We start from the raw sequence: 21,309 nt of genomic DNA, 5'->3' as shown, positions 1-21,309 counted from the left end.
TCCCATTTAAATCCAATTTAAGAGTAATAGGTGGGACGTTCTGTTGACTGCTGAAGTTCCAGATACGGTTCCATATCTCTACATAGGGAATGAGATGGCACATGGAACATATTTTCCCTGCTTTGAATGCAATTATGGGAAATCTCACAATATATTTGCTAAAATTAGAAGACATGACAGCAAGTTAAAATATTTTCTGTTTCCTTCCTCCTTCTCTTGTCCTATCCTTGAAAAAAATTCTTATGACTATAGGTGTTTAGTCTGGAAAAAAAAAAAAAAAGCATTTTTTATATTCTCTCTGGCTATTAAAGGCATTGTTTTGGAATCTCCTGTTTAATAAATAAATAACTAAATGTGTGCTAAAACACAGAGCTGGCAGTGGCTGCAACATCTGGTAGACCTTCAGAAATTCCAAGTTTCCCTTCACAATAAACCAAATAAAGAGGACAGAAAAGCAAGAAGCAATTCATAAGAAAATGACCTCTTCAATTATTAACTGTTAAAGCTCCCGAAGGCATTATAATACACGTGCCATAGCTTGAAATGAAAAGACAAAAATTACAACTTCAGGTTATACTTTGTAAGTTTAACTTAATATAAATGGTTTGCTGAAACAACATATGACTTCCTATGCTGTTATTGCTAGAAACACATTTACTGATCTGCAGATAGAAATTGAATGAGTGGTTTGACTTTATCTCATCTAAATCCATTACTCACTGCTACTTTCCTGTTTTCCCTGAATAGCATCAGTTGTCACTTTTTGAAATTTCAGTCCCTGCAGACTGCATGTGCAATTCTCAATTTAGCCTGTTCTCCAGCTGTTTTATATATAAAGACCTGTGTGGGTTTTAGAAGCATTTGCTGTTGTTTTTTCATTCCATGCCTTTCATCAGCATGGAATGAATAAGGAAATAAATTTTGAAACAGTTAGAAGAATTTGAATTGAATTTTGTTAAAAAAATTAAAAATAGACTTTATGTACTTCAGCTGTTTGGATTGACAGAAAAAGTCAGGAGCATCCACTGAACATCTTATCTGTGCTCTCATAGGAAATGCCATTCACTGTCTGTCTAGATCAGGAAGTGGAAGATAACTCAATTTACCTGGATGGAACAGTGTATATACCATCATATAAACTCATCTGTAGATACTGAATTTGTCTTACAGTACTCTTTTCCCTGCTCAGCTGGCTATACCCACACTAAATGAACAATATCTTAGAATATAAAATGACAAAATAATTTAGAGAATTTCAGTGTGCTTTCAGATAATGTCCTTTGATTATGCATTAATATATATATATATATATACGTGACTTTAAAGGATAGTATTTGTTATATGATAGGTGATATAGTTTGAATTTTATTTTTTTTAATGGCTTCTTATACTACAGTATTTTGTCTTTCCCTGTATAACTGTTCTGTAGAAGCATAAATTTTGAGAGTTCTTATGTTGCAAAGCATACTCTATTACCTACAAAATGATATATCTACTTGAAAGAGAAAATGTCTTGGTGAGTATGAGCTGACACAGGACTTTATGCCCCTGTGGGGAATTGAGGTGCATTTGGATGAATTGTTGTCTGCCCAAATCTGAAATCTGATTAAAGCTTGACGCCCCTATCCTTCTCCATTCCTATGTACCTCCTAGTAACAGCCAAAACCTCTGAAATGTTGTATTGAAGTCAGGTAACTCATTATCTGGCACATTGGTTGTATAAGATGGATGAGGAGATCTCTATATTGCCACTTCTTCCTCTCACATGCACAAACATCTTTACCCACATGCACAAATCTAAAATCTCAAGTGTGTAGGTGACAAGGAATTTCTTATCAGGAAAATATCAGAGAAAGCAACTCTGAAGTGCTTATGTGAGATATGTCAAGGACTCAATTTAGTTTTATATGGTTTCTTAAGTTTTTAATCATTCTTACATTTGATTGTGCATATAGCCTATCTTGAAAGAAAACAGCCCCATCAAATTCAAGGCAAAGTGATAAAGGCAAAAGGTCCACCTGGAGCCTACACATAAGCCGAAGTCAAATGTGTATATATATGAAAATAATAACTTGCATTAATTTATTATAGCAGAACTAGATGAAAATAAGGAAAATGTACAGCAGAGGAGCTATAATTTTGATTTTAATTGTGTTTGTTGTGGGCAAAAGCTTGTGCATTCCTTGCACGCCCAACTCTTCCAATGAAACCAACAGAATTTATAGGTGAAGAAGATATCTGAATCAACCCCATAAATTAATCAAAATGTAGAAATAGGAGCATTTCCTGAAGTATGATTGTGCTGTGAGTTGTAAGTTCTTGTGACGTGAGAGAAAAAAAATGTGCTAAAAGCATAGTGCTGTGGTAGAGAATATGGATTGGCAATCAGAACAGAAATAGCATGGCTTCAGTTACAGAGAGAAAATTTGAAATGTAACTGTAATTGTACTAAATGAAACCTAAATCAACATTATCAACTAAATAGGAAACTGAATCATGTTGTTAGAAGCATTTTGCATTTCATAATTTCCTTCTGATTACTGAAAATGGCAAAAGCACTTAAAAATAAAATGGAAAGTCATCAATGGAATGTGGTTCTTGTATGTAGATAATAGGGTAGCAAGTTTCAGCTTGTGCCAGAGCCATTATCAAGTGCACGTGATACAAATGGCTGCTAGGATGACAAAAAATCAAGGGTATTCTCTTCTTGTAGTTCCTATCTTCCTTACTGGTTATTTCAATTCTGCTCTGAAACGGTGAACTGCCAGTTGTGGATTTGATGTTTTCTGTGCTGGGTCTGAACAAATTAAGTGTGTGTTATTGCCATCAGTGGTCACAAAGGTTTACTAGCAATGGGCTGTCAGTAAACTTGCAGTTCATATTTATATCTGTACAGCTAAAGTTTAGTAATCATTAAAAAATAAATAAAAAAAAAATCAGTACAGGTTAATGCAGAGCTTTAAGTCTAGATTTGAGTTTTGGCAGGTGTACTTTTCAAGATCAAGTAAGACACAAATGTTCAGATTTATTCCTTACAATTAACAGTGATATGAGCATATTTGAAGTGCTGCATACATGTACAACCTATAGATGTTTGCAGGAACAGAGATTTTAACATTTTGAATCAAAAGTCACATCAATTCTTTGCAGGTGGGCTAGAAGATTTCTATATGTCCTGAATGCACAAGCATGAGTGAATCGCTCTCTAGCTTGTTCTTGCCCTTTAAAACACAGTAACTGCAGTTTTTATATTTGATCTGAATGATGCCACAAATGAGCTAATTGAGTCTGTGGAATCCCTCTACTTGTTTCATGTGCACAAATCCTTTTTAGATACCTTGTTACAGCCAGAGAGAAAAAGGTAATCCCCCATGCATATACAGATATCATGCTTTGCTTTATTTTTTTTACTTTTAGTGTCTGAGGTTTTGTTGTTATCCTCATTTGCACTTTTGACTTTTTACATCCTTTGTCTCATAATTTTTGCAAGCTGCTTTAGTAGTATTGAAAAGCCCCAAAACTTACTTGACTGCCCATGGAGTTTCCTATGCTATCAGTGCTCCAATTTACACTTAAAAATCAAGATAAAAACTTGCTGCTTTTGCTAATCAGTGTAAAACAAAAACAACAACAAAACTGTAAAGAAGGCTGTAGACATCAAAATGCATTTCTTCTGCTTAGATAGTTTGCAGTGTTGATAAGATCACAGAAGTAAGCGTGGGAAGTTGTTGCCTGTGATACAGAACCATTAAACTACCCTCCTTGCAGAAAAAAGGAGTGATCACAACATTTCACATCTGTTCTTGTTCAACCTTAAAGCATAAAAGGAAATGAGATATTGGGGGGACAGAGCTCAGTGTGTTGCTATGCTGGATTGCAGATTCTACAGTTTTCTTCCTGCTGTGAAATTCCTTTCCATACTGTCTTAGAAATTATAATAAATGTAGCATTGTTCTAAATGTGTATTTAAGTACAAGGCAGAAATAGAGCAAACTATTATGAGATTGTCTGACTTAAATAGCATCTCCAAAATGTTTCTCAAATTCAAAGCTTTTTTATGGCCTGGTTACCTCTGGTTGGAACAATGAGTGCTGATGACAAATGTTACTTGGAAAGGAAATGACATCCATACCCCCTTCATTTAAAGATTAATTCTATGGAAAATCAACCCACTTTTCTTGCTCTGACAGTTTTGGCATTTGCCTACCTAGAACATTCTCCAGAGGCTACAAAACAAGTCCATTAATCTTGCTTGATTTCTAGGGCACAGGAAGGGGCGGTGTGGTCCAATATATTAATTTACTCCGTGGCCTGTATTCAGGGCCCATTAGAAGGTCAGAGGTGCCTTGCTGTTTCACACCTGTTGGTGGCTGGCAGCTAACTGACACCGACAGCTTGCAGCTTTCTAGTCTAGAAATGACTGAGATGGCAACTTGGAAATCCCTGCTCTATGATCAAAAATCCCTTGCCTTCTTGGGAAAAGGTTTTGCAGTCTGAGACGTAGGCATGCATGCACCAAAACTCTGTTGAGATGACTCTGTTTTGAGCTCCAGCGGTACCACAGCTTAATGCAAGAGCTTCTGTAAACTCGCAGCTCGGGAAGGGATGGTCAGAGGCCAGACAAGGACTGAGAAAACAATTCCTTACCAAGTCTGAGGCTTAGAATGAATCGTCTGCTCCATCTCATCTGCAAAAGTGTGTTTGCTTCTTTAATGCTTAATGTTTAATTAACCACTAAGTCCTTTATGATTAATTAAACTTTAATTAAGTCCTTCAATGCTTTTCAGTTACAAAAGAGGGTTTATCACCAAACAGGAGTGTTTTTACTAACCTAAATAGACCTGGTGTTTATGACCATGGAAAAGTACCTCAGGACTAGATTGTATACAAAATTTTTGGTGTACAAAGAAGGGAACAAGGGAGCTGCACGCTTTTATTAACGTGTTATTAATAGATTGTGGTAATTGAACTAGATTAGCGAGCATTTGGTCATATTCTCAACTCAGGCCAATGGAAAAATGTTCACTCATTTTAGTAGGAGCTGTTTCAAATATTCATTAACATTAGCTTTGTGCTTCATCCACAAAAAAATGAATGTGTATGATACTTAAACCGTCCGCTTCCTTTCCCCACTGTTTGAATATAGAGTCTCCCTAACAGAATGAATACAATATGAGAAATGACAAATAATGTTGTAAAGGAGAGTATGAATTAAAATCAGTGCTGGGCTCTATATTTATGCACTTCAGTGAGCAGGTCTGGGAGTACAACAGAGGAGCTCGAGTATTCATCAGCTTAATCTTAAGAAACCGAGTTCATAAGCAGTAGCAAAAGAGATAGAATGATAGAAGGGTGGAACAAGTCCTTGCATTTCCATGAAAATAAACTATCTTAATATCTGTTTCCTGTCTGGGTTGCAATGCATAAAAGCCAAAGAGAGCTGCCAGTTATCTGTTTGGCCTGAATAAAGAAGAGTTCCATAATTTTTGATTGAGTGCTTTTCTAGTTGTTTGTAGCTGCCGCATCTAATTGTGCTTGTGTAGTCCTTTAATTTGCATGAAAGAAGATAATATAATTGAAAAACTTGGGAGTAAGACAAGTTCAGATTACTAGCGGAGGCAAGTTAATTTGTTATTCATTAAATGCTAATGAACCTGGCACCTATGTTTTATTTGTTTCACTCTGTTTGAAATTGGAAAGGTCTTGTAGCACAGCTAAGTCTATGATAAACAGAGGTGTTAAATTAAACTCTTGTTTTCCGTGATGTTCTGCTAGAATAAGCAAGTTTGTAAAACTAGGTAACTAAATATGTGTGTAGTGAAGCATACTCAAAAGGTAAACGTAAAATAGGTAAGGAGCTGATCCTGTATTCAGATTCCTTTAAGAATCATATCTGAGCTTTTCAACCTTTTGGGGCTTGGTTTTGATGTGGTTTTTGTACAGAATGTACAGATGTAGAATGTGGTGGTGCACAGAGGCTTTTGTAGTGAATCTGGCACACTCTGCCTTTTGTATCTATTCTTAGTTGTCTCAAATAAGAGTAAATGTAAGAACATGAAATAGTCTTTTATTATCACCACTGCTCTGGATAATGCCACATAAACAGGTAAAATGAGATCTACGGTTGTTCATAGAAGTCCTAGAGGCATGCAGAAATCTATGGTTTATTTTCCCTTAAGCTGCTAAAATGAATTGTGAAACAACTATTTGTATTCATACAAGTTATAAATTATTTTGGCTTTAGTGTCTTTTAGTTAATCGTTTAAAGTAAGAATAATGATATTTAGCATTGAGGGGTAAGTGATATGGCTCATTTATATTACTAGATTATTTACAGTGTATTATTAAACTGTAGAATAAAATAAAACTTTTTTTTTTCTTTTTCTTTTTTTTTTTTTTTAATTCCAAGGACTGTTTAATGTTTTTCTCTTCTGGAAAGCAGCTTTCCTTTTCTTCCTAATATTTATTCATTGTACCTTTAAAGTATGGGGAGCCTGGAAAGTAAATTCAGCAAAAGCCAAATTGCACGTTGTACGTAAAACATATCTATGACTTAGAAATATTGAAAAACGTCTACAAACACAGGTCCACAAATCATCTTGCCTGTGCACAGCATTGCTTCTGCCATTTGTCTGAAGGATTCTTTGTGGTTTTGAATGTGGAATAAAAGGAATAAGATAAAATGTTATGTATCTCAATTTTGACATCCCACTAGTTTAATTCAAGATTAACAGTGTGCACAAATTCCAAAACATATGTATGGTTGGCCTTGCTTTGATGAAATAACTGTGTGTTGACTTAAAGTTGGACAGAAATGTGGCTTATTCTACTTGCGTTGATCCAGTAAAATAGTATGAAAAATGAATTTATATGAGAAAAAAAAAAATTGAACTGTGAAGTAATTCATGTGAAATGTATAACTATTTTATTTCAGTGAAATTTAAGGGTATTTCTGCTGGTTGCAACAAACTTGAAAAATTGAACAAAAACAAACCAACCAACCAAACAAACAAAAAAAATCCAAACACTGAAATGTATGCTTTTAAAATTCAGATTTCCTATTTTTATTTACCACAACATCTCAAGAGGGCTTAAGTGATGTTTCCTTTCATATTGCTTGTCAATGGATATTACTTATTGCTGTGTCACAGGGTTTGAACAAATAATATGCAATTTATATATGTGAAAAATATGGTACCCGAACTGCTTTCACAGTCAGTGCTTTAGACATGGATCTGCGATATCCACATGCTGTATTGCAGAAGTTTAACTAATATCTGTTAAATGAGCATCTGTTTGGTATCTAAATTTTGTTCCCATTATATCATTCTGTGGGGTATGCACAAATGATTGAGAAATCAGATTCTTAACTATTTTCACGCTGTTTAATACTACTTCATGGTTTCTCACCCTCCTTTTATTTACACATGTCAAAATTTAAGTTTTCAAAGATCTAGGTGCATATATATATATATATATCAGTTTATAAGTTGCCACAAAGATACAGGTTGCTTCTTATTCATTCACTTCTTCTATAAAGAAACAGAAACAGAAGGTTAATTTGAAAACCAATCTTGATCTCCAAGCTAACCTGAAAAACTGTTGAGGGAAAAAAATTAAGTTGATTAATTTCAATTGTGATTAATGGTATGTGAAGAAGAAGAAAACCAACAAACAAACAAAAAAAGGCAAAAAACATTGCTCTAATAAATTATAGTATTTGGATCTTTAAGAGATTGAAATTCTCCAGGTCCAGTTCTCAAAGATGTGAAAGACATCAATTTTTAAAAGCGAGTCTCTCTTCTTTTGAAGCCTGTTCTTCATACCATGTGTATCCACTCGATTATGTAACCTCTAACAGCATCATTTTGCTTTTCTTCCACTTGAGTCCATGATGGGTATGCTGCTTCTTTGTATACATTCACTGGCTCTATGTTTTCATCTTTGCAAAAGGGGAGATGGTGGCTGTCCTAGCGACTCAATAGAAAAAGAGAATACATTTCCAAAATGAAATGCAAAAATGGCCACATTATTGTGCTAAATCAAGGAAATTGTTATCTTTGCCTTTTCTAGTCTTCTGAAGCAAAAGCAGGACAAATGCTTTTGTTGAGAGAAGAGTTCTGCTCTATATTGTGAGTTTTTGTAGAGGTAATAGCTACTGATAACACATGTAGGATTTATTTTATATTACTTTCCCATTTTCTGAGACATTCTGGAGTAATGTTGCTTACCTGTAAGACTAAGCAGGGACCTTCAGACAGCTTTAGCACACCCTAGTAAATTCGTATCACTGGGGCCTCCTGATGCTTCTGAACCTCCGTGCTCCTAATGGTGATGCTCATTGTGACTAAATTCATTATTTAAAAATGAATATATAAGGGCAAATGAAGACATTGAGCTTCAAGGGGCATCAATCCATTAATTTCTGAACACTGAATTAATGGAAAAATTTAAAGATCATTCTACACAGCATGTTTGTCTGTATCTCAGGTGATCCTTTTTGGTTTTCTAAAGCAGCAGGTCAATACTTTGTGTAATTGTACAGCCTGTTTCATTCAGACTGGTGAGTAGATGGCTGCTGCACGTCTGCAAGTCAACTCCAGAATTGCTTAACCATTTGTTAGGGTATGCCAATGCCTGAAAATGTATCTGGGCTATATAAAGACTTAATCCCTGATTCTGTAATTCCAGTGGTTGTTTTCCCTTTGCAGACATATATTTGTGAATTGTGGAATTGGGTATTGCAAACTGCAGGATCATGATTCGCTAAATAAGGTCATTCATCTGAAACATTTGTCAGATGGAAAGCATTTCAAAGCACATGCATAGTGCAATGGAAAAAATGTATTAAGGATGACAGAATCATTTAATTATTATCTTTCTTAAAGAAAATTACATACATGACAGGCGTTTTTTGTTTTGTTTTGTTTTGTTTTTTTTATCAGGTTTTGAGTTAAGCAGGAAAAAAAGAAATGGAAGAGAGAATATTTCCCTTGCTCTCTGTTTCTTCCTCTCATTTTAATGCATCTCAAGACTAAAACCATGATTTTCAACAAATACTTTTGAAAATGGAGCTCATGAATTGATGTCAGCAACCAGTAAGTGAAAATAAATAAAGTAATTTATAGTTTTGCAAAGCATTATCTGCTCAGTTCAATGGTTAAAAAAGTAATAGTTAAATCTGAGAGAGGTTGTAAGCTTATACAAGCTCTTACTTGGGTTGTTATCTTTTCAAAGGTCCTACTACAGGTTATTTTTCTGTCTTTTTTTAGCTAATTTTTTTTTTTTTTTAATCCAGATGTTCATGCTTGTTTTAATTAGGATACAGAAGGCCTACTTGTCATCTAGTCCTCTTGCATTTCTTGTTTCCCTAGATAGGCCTTTCCCTAGACAGTTTCTTCCTCTCTGTTTCTGTGTTACTTTCTACCTGGCCCTTCATCCCCAATCCTTTTTTTCAGTGAAAGCCTTCTCTACTTATCAGTCTTAAGATGGCAACAAAAATATTTGAGCTTTTGAAGTCTGAGCACATAAGTGAATTCAAAGAAAAGAGTGGAATGATCTTGTAATACTTGTGAAGTATACAATTATTTTTTTTTAATGGTTGGGTGAAATTGAACTCTACAACTTCTATGAGACTTAAGTTCCTAAGTATTCTCTTTATCAAGAAAACTGTTTTGGAGATCAGATTTTTATTCTCTATACTTCTATGGCAGTGCTTAAAACAGCCTAAAACATTTGTTACTTCTGATGTACTTTAGCATTGCTAGGCAACAATCTGCTTGGGATCATGAAGCTGATAATAGGTAAACAGTTTATATCTGATGAAACTGAGTAAATATTTCTTTTTTGTGCCACAAATATCCACCTTCATCTTAAGTTACACTTAGTGCTACTGCAATTTGGTAGTGTATGTGAAGGTCATATCACAATCTATATTAAGGAATATACATGGCTGATAAACTGAGAAAATATGAAATTATTAGCAGAATATAGTATTAAATTCAAAAGTAAGTACTGGTTAGTGACATTTATTCATTGGAATTAGATAAATTAAAACGGTCTGTTATGTTTTGGAAATTATCTTGATTGGCTTTGTAGTATGTAAGTTTTCATTTATCCATTTATGAGAAAATTTGCTTAACTTTACTAATCAAAGTTTACAGTGGTGAGCGAGACTTGATTATCATCAACTATCATCTCACTGATGCTGTCAACAATTAGAAAGATAAACAAATGTTTGAGGCAGTGATTTAATTACTGCACATCCATTTTATTAAGAAATACAGACCATTAGTACTTGGTTATTTCTGGTCATCACAAGACTGCCCTGAAAAGGCCATAGTTGTAAGTCTCAGCATTAAAATCTGTTAATTACAAACACATTAATTTGTTTTGCAGTTTTTCTCTTGCAGTCTTCTCATTTTCTTAATTATGTTTTGTTGTTGGTGGGTGGTTGTTTGTTTGTTTTGTTTTGTTTTGTTTTCCCAAAACTGTTTGTACAGTATCATTTACTTTGGTCTATGAGGTCTATGATGGTTAAGATTTTTTTTAAAAGTAGTTTTAATCATTTTCCTCACAAGTTATGCCTAGTAGTTAGATACTTTTAAATTTTTGAATGATTGAAAAAAAAAAATGAAGAAATAGAAAAATGCTATTCAAACAGACGTTTAAAAACAAACAAACAAACAAAAAATTATGTCCTTAAGAGCTCTAATAATGACTTTGGCAATATTTAGAACTTAAGCCAGATGCTCAATGGTTTTAAATCAGTGAAGCTCCACTGGAGTCAGACAAGAACTAAGATGTATTACTATGCATTACATTTGTCTGTATTTTCTACTTAATTTCCTTAAGGTGATAGTGTAGCAACTTTCATCCTTTCATAAGAAGGTATGGTGCCTTTTACTGCAAGTAATACTCTTTGAAGTAAGGGCTGAGTAAGGGTACAGCTTTCCTCCCCTTACAAATTGACAGTAGCACAGTTACTTGAAAATAAAAACAGCAAGGGAAGAGAAATGATGTAGTGAGAACATTTGCTATCTGCCTTAATTTGGGGAAGTGTATTTTCTGACTTATTTTTAAAAACAAGTTATCTCATTTTAAGTTGATTTATCATTTTAGCTCAACAGCCATCAATGGTCCTACAGGGACTCTTTGGTTGCTATAGACGCTTTGTAACGTTGTCTCACCTTAGCTTCTGTCTGATCAGACTCTTTGAAATCTCTATATGAATTTTACTAGGGAGAGTTATAGCTCAAAAAGCATAATGCATTCCATGCCTGAAATGGAATTGTTGTGCATAAACTCTCCTGTATAGGTGGAGTTGAAAACAAGCAAACAAGTACATGGGGGTAATGCCACAAATGTGGTACCAACACAGCTGTGGGTTGGTGATCTGTAGGTACGACAGGACTGCTGTCTCTCCATTGATAACAATTCCAGAGTTATTTGAGCATTAAAAAAAAAAAAAAAAAAAGAGAGAGAGAGAGAGACAGAGAGAGAGATGATTTTAAAGAATTTTGGAGTTAGCATCTATCTGTTCAGGCAAAAATTATTTGTGTGTTCCCACGGCTGCCGTTCTGCTCAGTTAATCTGTGTCTATGTAGGCTGATAAGGACCCTGTATCTGAATGAATTCAAGGAAAAATAATTTACAAACAGGAAGAGGATTAACGATGCTATACCATAAGGGAGCAACAAACACAATTACTGTCCTCAGTAAGATCAAATATATACGGCTTTAATTTCAGCCTTCTTATCCAGTAAGCCCAAACTTTTTACAAGTTTATTACAGTTCTGGCCTCTAAAACCCATGCAGAGTTCAACTGCATCCCTTGGGATAGCTCAGCCCTACTACTGAACTGAACAGATAGTTGCAAACATCTCTGGAGTGCTTCCTCTCTGAAGACAGAAGTAGCACTCAACAACTTATACCCATGTTTTTGAAAGTGCCAATGGGATTATTTTTGCCTGCCTTCCTTGCAACTTTTTCCATATCATCCAAAGCTATACATGGTAGACATAAAACACAAATAGGCTTTACCTTACTGGAGTTACATAAAGGTAATGCCATGTACCAGGTTAGGACTCACCTGATCTTAGGTCACTGAAAACACTTTACTGGAAAGGTCTGAATTAGATGCCTTGTCATAAGGCTTTTGAGACAGAACTTGTGTAAACAAACTTGGGTAAATAGTGTCTAGGGGGTAATTTTCTCTCTTCCCTCATTTTCCCTACAACATCCTTAAGCAGCATGAGGTCTTAGTGGGTACAGTGCCACATGATTTTAAGGTCAAATTCTGCTGGTGGTTTTTTCTTTGGAAAGCACATCTGCTGAGTCGCTTACATTCATCTCTTGTGACCAGGAGAGATCCCAGCTCTGGTGGTGCTGCTTGATTTATACCATGGAAGAAAAATAGCTCATACACATGCCCTTTACTCTTGTCTACAGTATATGTACAGGACTGCAAGCAGAGAACTTCATCACAATGTCCCCAAATCTTCTATTTCTCCTAGAAGTATCTATTTGTTTATTTGCTCTCAAGCCAAAAATGCATTTTGTATTCTTACATGCTTCATTCTCAAAGGAGGTCCTGTTTTTATTAGCAAGATAAGGATGCCATGAGAAATAACTTTAATTTTGCTATTGCAGTGGCTAAGATCATGGCCTTCAGACTCTGGGTAATTTAATATAAAATAAAACTCAGCATTTTAACCTTAGATGAATGAGCAGCTTCTGCTCCATCTGCAAAGAAACAAATGCACAGATCTTCTCTTGAATTCCTTTGTTATTGACTAAACGACACTAGGATGGAGTAGCAGTCCTGGTGGCTTGTAACAGCTTATACCATGACCTCTGTGTTATTGAAATGTAGTTGTTACAACTTCCATATTTTTCTAGCAGCTTCTAGTCTGCGGTGGCAGCTCCTTGAATGACCTTGCCTGCTCCTTTGGCTGCCCACGCTGCTGACTGCTGTGCTGTTCACAGCAAAGCCTGCAGTTCTGGTGACAGATTTCTAGCACAGATTTCTGACATACTGGCTTGCCCTCCTGGACATCATTCTCTTTCATTCTCTCTGATTAAACAAAAAAGGTTGAGAGGAATAAAGAATCCAGGATTTTGACTAACTTCAGCTCTGCTAATGCTGAAACACAAACGTGGAGTTTTTATAATAATGGAATAGAGAACATTTTCTCCTTGTAGCTAATGAGACATCTCATGGTGTTTTGAAGGAAAAGACATTTCTTAACCTGGTAGAACTTTGTAATTAAACAAAACCATGGTCAAATCTCCAGAAGGGGGAGGGGGGAGGAAGAGAGAGGGAGAGAAAGAAGTACATAATAAAGTATGTATTCATTCATCTGAGGCAGAAAGAAACAGTGATGGTTTCTTGTAGTATGGACCTTAAGTTTTAATGTAGCTAGTATGCATATAGGTAATCAAATAATGCATAAAATCCTCAGATGTCCTTTTTTTTCATACATACATTTGTTTGTTTACATGTTCATGTAAGTATTTAACATCAGGATTGAACAGGAGTGTGCTGTTACCACCAACTTTAATGCTGAGCATTTTTAAGCAGAGGTTTATTGCAGGGATATAGTATATTGTGGTTTTACTCAGAGACAGCATTTAACTAATGAGGTCAATTGTCTCTGTTAATAGAGGATGCGTTAAGGTAAAGAGAATAGCTAAGTAAGCACCAAAAAATCTTGGATTTCTCCAGATAACAAGTGGATGAATTGTAAAATGAGGACCATGTTAAGAACAGGGTTCAACTTCTCTGTCCTGCCCTCAGCACCTAAGTAGCAGAATATAGGATCAGCTGAATGGCAAGCTGAATGGTAAGTTAGGTTTCATGTTTTTTTTCGGTTTGGCTTGGTTTGTTTGTTTTTGTTTTTTGCTAGTTTTTCTCCTGGAAAGACATTTTTGAAACCTGTTATATGTAAATCCAACATAGGAATTGCCTTAGAATGGCCACTAAATAACAGGCTTAGAGATTTAACCATGTGTTAGGGCAGCTGCTGATGTATGCACACATGCATTGATGCAACTTAAGTAAAAACAGACCTGTGTTATGAGTATACATAGATATGTATGATGCACTGCATCCTTAGCTTGCAGTTCAGAATAAGGAAAATAACAAAATTAATATTATTAATTTTCTCACATAAAAAAGGATATCACAAATTCAAAAATGTAAAATTTAGTTCTACAGCACAAACTTCACCTTGGATGTAGGCTTCACAAAGTGCTTCAAAAGAACTTCAAAAACAGATACAAAAGAGTAGCCCAGATTATAAAACTGTAATCATCCTTACTTCAGTCAGCATTAAAGTTTTTATTTTTAAGTCAGTCCTTTGAGAAGGAAAAGAAAGATCAGAAATCTAAAGGTCAAATCATTTAATTACTTTTATCTATTTCCAAGGAAAATTCCCTAACATATCCTTTTTTTCTTTTTTTTTTTTTTCTTTTTTTTATATAATAACTTCACTATCTAACAAACCTTGAACTATTTAGTACCAAAAGCGTTCTCATTTTTCAGACAACAAAAATTCAGCTGCACTATTTTTTTTTCAAAAGCCATGTAATGAGGCTTGTAGAAACACGACACAGAGAAATAGAATGAATAAATCAAATTGTAAGGAAAAAAACTCAAGGATCGGAAAGTACCAATGGCAAAAACAGGGAACTCTGCAGCTTTCCTCACTGGTTGAAACCCATTTCTTCCTATGTTACTTAGGAGAATTTCCTCATTACTGTATTGCCAGTGCAGACTAGACAGTCCGAGGGAGATGCTCGAAAACCTCCAAAATTAATTCTGGGAGTTATGGTCGAGAAGTTGGGGCTAAAGAAAGTTGGATTTGCTGAGCCTTCTGTAAGGTATTCACTTTATTGAAGATGGTTTTGCAGCTTGCAAAATGCTTGTAACAGACTTGTGGGATACAGAAGTCATGTTTTCAAGCTTGTGAATGCTGGATTACTCCTCTCTACAGACAGGGGAGTTCAAGTAGCCTCATGAGCTCTGATGGCTGGTACTCATCTGTGGTTTATCCTCAGTACAGAGACAATTTGCTTGGACAAATACCAATGAGAAAGCATCAGCCTTTGCATCCAGCAGCTGTCCACAGTTCCTCTCTGTTTCAGTGATCACAAGTTAAAAGAAAAATTCATCTTCATGTCAAGCTTTTTCTTCACTCTAGAAGGTTGTAAAAAGTAGAATGATACTTCCATGGGTGTGCAGCAGAATTGCTAAACTATGACTTAAGAGAGGTGAGGAAAAAGAGAAAATTATAAAGAAATGACCTAGAGCTATAAAAGAATGAGCTCCAAGCACAGACTGATACATTAAAACCCTGTTAGGAATAGGTCTGCACTGGCATCCCACACCTTGTCCTGCTCCGGGGACAAGTGGCACTGCCTCTCTGTCTGGGAAAGCTGCTGGCAATGTCTGCTCATTGGGCACTGGGCCACCAGCATATCTGGGAGCATTTTGATCTATAGACCAATTTTATTAAGATAATGGTGTAAGTATACATGAAAAACAAACAAACAAAAAAACAGGGTGGCATATTATCACACCAATTGTTTTGCTGCTTGGGCTGTAAGACACCTTTGGTAGTGATGTGGTAATAATCACCATTTCTGCATTAACATTTACTATCGCCACTGATAGCATTGTTTTCAGTACTATTCGGCTTTATATGTTTGCCTTTGGTTAAAGCCAGTGGGAACAAAGAAAATCAACTAAAGGCTCGAGTTCTCCCTGTATTTCTTGAAAGTAAAAAACTAAAATAGTATTCCATTATTTTTCTGACATAGATACTCAAAGAAAATCAAGTTGCATAAACTGATATTTACACTGGAATGTCCATAATTTTTCACAAGTTAACCTTTTGTCATGTTTTGCTTAGACTTTTGCTTTTATGTGGGTTCTAAAGCTCACACGGAAACATCTTCAAGGCTTGTGTAGCGATACATAGTTTTATCCACATGCCACTATTTATATAATGTGTTCATATCGGGTAGTAAAACCAGCATCCCACATCCACAGTGCTAAAGTTTAATCATAAATTTTAAAGTTAAAATGTATACATTTTCTAAAAAGCTTTAGTTAATGAAAAGTAAAAATTAAAAGTTTCTGCAATGTTTGTGAACATTATTGGAAACTGCTTTTTGCATGCAGCAAGGTTTCTTACAGAAAAAATAAAAATGATTGCTTAGGTGTAGTTATGCAGAGTTCTCATATGCAGTCTTTTTGGTCTTCTGAATTTTACTAAAAAAGAAAGTCTCCAGTCAGGAGTTTTTAAGGCTAAGCTGCTTTAGCAAAAGTTTAAAGCTACCAGGCTGAGGGGAAGCTTACTGAAACACTTAAAACTACAAGTGCCTCGGAAAACAGTGGGAAGAGATGGGCAGTTTGAAACTGAAGGTTACACAACAACGTCAGTGCAGTTTGTATAAAACTAGTTTTCTTCCTTGCTGCAAGGAAAGTTTAAAATATAGAGAAATAATTTTACTGTTAAGAAGCTGTTTGGAAGAAAAAAAACTGCTAGGAAGCTTTAGCTTCTTTGAAGTCCGCGGCTGCCTAGGCTGCACTCAAGTCACAGTTTGCAGCTGATTTCAGTAGGAACAGATCTGAATAAGCAAGAAGGTACTGAGCGAACACAATTGCTAATGGAGCATTTATTATTTTACTAAGTGATGAGCACTATTGAAAAAAGAACAAACACTAATCAAGTCACCTATGTTATACATACATATATACAAATATGTATTTATCTGATTCTGATCTGTCAAACAATAGTGTCAGAAGTAAAAATCCTCATCATTTTATGATGTTTATTTAACATAAAATGTGTATTATTCTTAGAGGTGTAGATGTTTGTGTCATCTGAAAATCCAATCGTGACTAGAAAATGAAGCAAAAAATTCTGTTGTTAGTAGTTAGAATCTGGAATAGAATATTTTCCCTGGAGCCAGAACAGAAGTCTGCGTTTTTTCACATACTGCCTGAAAGCTAAGCCAGTTAATGGAAATATAGGATGGAAGACTACTCTTCTGGTTTTGCTCAGTTGATTGAACACTCAGATGAGGTTTTAGATTTTTTTATTGAAAAAATGAGTTTTGTTCTTCTTATTCTTTTTAATCCAAGCACTGTGAGTTTGAAACATGAGAATATGTATAGTTACTACTGACTTTAAAAACTACATCATTATCATCCTCAGCCTTCACTTATTTTTTTTTCAATGAAAACATGATTGTCCCTACCTTGTGTGTACAAAGAAACCTTCCCTTCCCTTCCCTTCCCTTCCCTTCCCTTCCCTTCCCTTCCCTTCCCTTCCCTTCCCTTCCCTTCCCTTCCCTTCCCTTCCCTTCCCTTCCCTTCCCTTCCCTTCCCTTCCCTTCCCTTCCCTTCCCTTCCCTTCCCTTCCCTTCCCTTCCCTTCCCTTCCCTTCCCTTCCCTTCCCTTCCCTTCCCTTCCCTTCCCTTCCCTTCCCTTCCCTTCCCTTCCCTTCCCTTCCCTTCCCTTCCCTTCCCTTCCCTTCCCTTCCCTTCCCTTCCCTTCCCTTCCCTTCCCTCTTCTAACCACCTCATCCTGCTATTCTCACTCCTTACTTTTCACGTATGGTTTTCATTTCTATCTAAATCAAAGTGCCCTGAAGTGGTGTACTCTTTGAGTAGCATTCCCAGACACAGAAGCAAAAGAAAAGTCTGTGATCATTACTGTTTTGTGAATTGATAATATTCAAGACCTCAGGATTTTAGACTAAAAAAGCTCTGAATAAAGCAGAATAAAAAATCCAGGCTCTAAAGCTGACAAAGATATATACATAATCTAATTGTAGCTGAAGTAGAAACTACAGTAGGTTGGGTTTTTTGTTTTTTGTTTTTTTTCTTATTTGTTTTTCCTAGTGAATGAATTAAAAATAATAATGCCATAGAGGAGCAGTTTTTAAAACAACTTATTTTTTTCAATTAGCTGGGACTTTGAGAAGTTGCAAAATGTGTCTCTAATGTTCTATATAGCAGTTTAATAGGATGTTATAATAAACAAGTAAAATTAGATTTATTGTATCAAGAGGCAAAATAACCTCATTATACAGAAAGCTCCAACACACTGAAACTTGCCTAATGTATAACCCAGTAGTCTAATTGGTAAACCTGATTCTTGCTCTTAACAGAGTTCATTAGTACCTTGGAGTCCTATAAGATGTTTGAATGATACTTGTTATAATTAATATTTAGTCTTTAATGCTATTTACAATTTCTGAAACTTTCTAAATGTTTTTTGTGATTGCTGTTTTAAAATTTGGCACCTGTGCAAACTTTACTGTTACAAGGATGCCAGAGGGGTTTCACAGAGGCAACATGGTATTGCAACATTTAATTAACCATTTGTATTCTTCTACAGTAGAATATTTCAATACACTTTCTGAATAGCTTGTCTTCGTCTCATTCACAGTGATGTGTTATTCCTGTATCCACATTTAGGGTATTTAATGTATCTCTGGACATGGACTTGCTGTCTCCAGGGAATGATATTGGAGCATTGGTTCTGCTTCTTCACTCAATTTAAGGGAGTGGAAAAAAAATCTACAGACCAAAGCACAGTCTAAAATACTATGTGATAGAGGAAGGAAAGCAGCAGAGGATATGTCTTACCCGGATTAACATTTCAAGTGTGATTTACATAAATTGTATTAGCACACTTTCTTTGCAAAATTCTGGAATGCACTAAGTCTAATTATAAATACTTGTGGTACTCTTAGCATGAAAGTCTGAGCTTAAAAGAGTAGCTGGGTATTACCTACCTTATGCTTTCTTGCTTAGAAACAGAACAAAAACTCCCATTAGTGAATCTGCTACTCTCGTCTTACAGCTTCAAAGTGCCTTTTTTATTTTTTATTTTTTTGTCTCCTTTCATTTCTGCTTGCTCTGCCCATTAAGCACCAGTGCATCAGCAAATCGTTATGCCTTTGCCTCCACTGTCTTCCATGCTGGAGTGATCATGCCCTCCAACTGCTGAGAGCCTTCCTCCTTCTAGGTTGTGATCAATTAGAATGGGATAGCAATGCTTCCCTGCAGTGCTCGTGTTTCATGACATCAGCACACTAATTGACAAAATGATGGGGCCAAACAGTGTGTAAATAGTTCAGCAGCACCAATTGATGCTAAATGTAAGTGATACCCTCATGATACTTACTTTAGAAACTTATACAGAAAATGTAGTGTAAGTGAAGGAGGTGATTGCTTCCTACCAGGTGAGACAATAGGGGCAAGACAAAAGGACAGAATCTAAGGGTATGCAAGGACTCTACCAGAGCAAAAGATACACCAACATATCTCCTTGTCTTGCTAGTTACATATATGTTGGATGAGTATTCACACAATCTGGTTCTGGTCATAAACCCTGGATTTTCCCACTGTAACAGATGTCATGATCCATAAAAAAAGGCGGAAAAACTGTCTGGCTTTTGGGCATATTGTGATTGCAGCAGTGAGTTTGTGGGATCTTGTGAAACATGAGGACATGGGGGATTTGTTACTAAAGATTTCTGTTTATTGCTAATCAACACTAATAAGAACACTATAAGATAAATAAGTTGAATATATATATATAAAGCTATTGTATATATCACCAAGAAATGTGTATATATACATATATAATGTAATGTAAGAGGCATTAAAGGTATAGCACCAATTAATAGTAGAAGTAATTAGAGGTAGTCGGGAAGCAATCTGAGGTGTGAAAATCAGGAATATAGCCATAGATATGGTTTGGGCATAATTACAGGCTGAACAGAGTAATCAATAATGCTGTGGTGGTAAAATTACTTATGGATTGCAAACTAAACAGTAGCAGAGCAGAGACTTATGCTAGGTTATACTTATCAATACTGCACTGAGGACAAATCATGTACATATTCATTAAATTACTGGTACTCTAATGCATCAAACAGATCTTGGGATGGGATGTCTGAAGGTAATCTCCAAAGAGACTAGCTACCAAAAAAAAAAAAAAAAAAAAATCAAGCCCTTTTCATATCACTGAGATGTAAGAGACCATAGGAGACTGCCATGTAGACAACCAAAGGCTGCTGTTAGTTTCTGTATCTTCTTCAGACAATGGGTGGTGTTTCTTGTTTTCCTTTATTCTTTTTAAATGAATCTTATTTCACACGTCTACTCCCACTTTCTTGGGAGAGAAGTGGTCCCTCAGTTTCTCGTTTGGTCTTTACCCTTGGTGCGTGCAGGCAGTGCCACACGAGGTGCTCAGCCACATGTCAGGACGGTGCCAGCTCCCAGCCCTGAGGCTGAGGTGCCCAGGCCTGCTGCCAGCCTCCTGCCGGCAGCCATTTTCTCTCGGAGGTGTTCAGCCGCCATTTTGTGGCAGAATTTGGCTCGTCACAAACAGGTCGCCTCCGTAACTGCTCCAATTGTTTGGAAAAGAATCATAAAAATTCTTTTCTGTGACCGGACCAATTAGTGATGGAAATTCCGCCTAAGGTGATATGAAATTAACAGTTAAAAATAAGTGCAAAATCCTTGCTATTCCAGTTTCTTATTTTGTAACCGAGGCATTAGGAGTTAAACACTATGACATTGCTAACCATATTTTGGGCATGTAAAAAATGAAGATAATAGAAAATAAAATTCTTAGTTATCTTGGCTTTAACAATCAAGGATTAGTGAATACAATTTAAAATTTATACAACAGTGGCCAAGGCGTATTTTTGTATTTCACAGTGAAATGCTTTACTGTGTATCCATAGAAGATCACAACGTGCTTCCCTCAATTCAGGGGCATGTGTTTGTGTGGGGGGGTCATCTAAAACCCTGCAAAACTTCTGAGGTTCAGTCTTCATTGGTTGCAAGCAGCAGAACAAAGAAGTCTGTCAATGTGGCTTGAAATAACCACAGCTTATTAGAAAGTGCTCCTAAATTCAAAATGTTTTTCCCTTTACAGTAGTTTATCCCCGTTCAGAGCTAGCCCAATAGTTTTATTTAACACCTGACAGAAAAACTTTGCTTTCAGGTTCAGAATAAGATTTTAGCTTCTTCTTTTTGTTTTGTTTTGGTTTGGTTTTTGTTTGTTTGTTTGTTTTTTAACTTGGCCTGGACAGAGGCTTTTCCAAAGGTAAACATAGAAGTCAGCATCAGCTTTTCTTAGTTGGAAAGTGAATTTGGAGATCAACTCTTTTTCAGACTTGTCTTATAAATGGTCCCATTATCTACCATTATCTATATATGTACCTGTTATTCCATTAAGAAAACTCTCATAACATAAAAATATTCATTATATTTTGC

At 35.8% G+C, this 21,309-nt stretch overlaps 1 long non-coding RNA gene across 12 annotated transcripts in view; it reads left to right on the top strand.

The window, feature by feature from the left end:
• Positions 1 to 21,309, top strand: part of LOC106019051 (uncharacterized) — a 351,120-nt gene that overhangs the window by 187,166 nt on the left and 142,645 nt on the right. For 10 of the 12 annotated variants that reach the window (XR_011810791.1, XR_011810788.1, XR_011810787.1 and 7 more), the window contains one exon: positions 8,946 to 9,098. The exons of the other annotated variants lie outside the window; for them this stretch is intronic. This is a non-coding gene — a long non-coding RNA (uncharacterized lncRNA). The remainder of the gene's footprint in view (positions 1 to 8,945; positions 9,099 to 21,309) is intronic. 12 annotated transcript variants of the gene reach the window in all.

The sequence above is a fragment of the Anas platyrhynchos genome, chromosome 7 (assembly GCF_047663525.1).
Source record: "Anas platyrhynchos isolate ZD024472 breed Pekin duck chromosome 7, IASCAAS_PekinDuck_T2T, whole genome shotgun sequence".
NCBI lineage: Eukaryota > Metazoa > Chordata > Aves > Anseriformes > Anatidae > Anas > Anas platyrhynchos.
The sequence above is the reverse complement of the archived record's forward strand: the minus strand, read 5'-3'. Positions and strand labels throughout refer to the sequence as shown.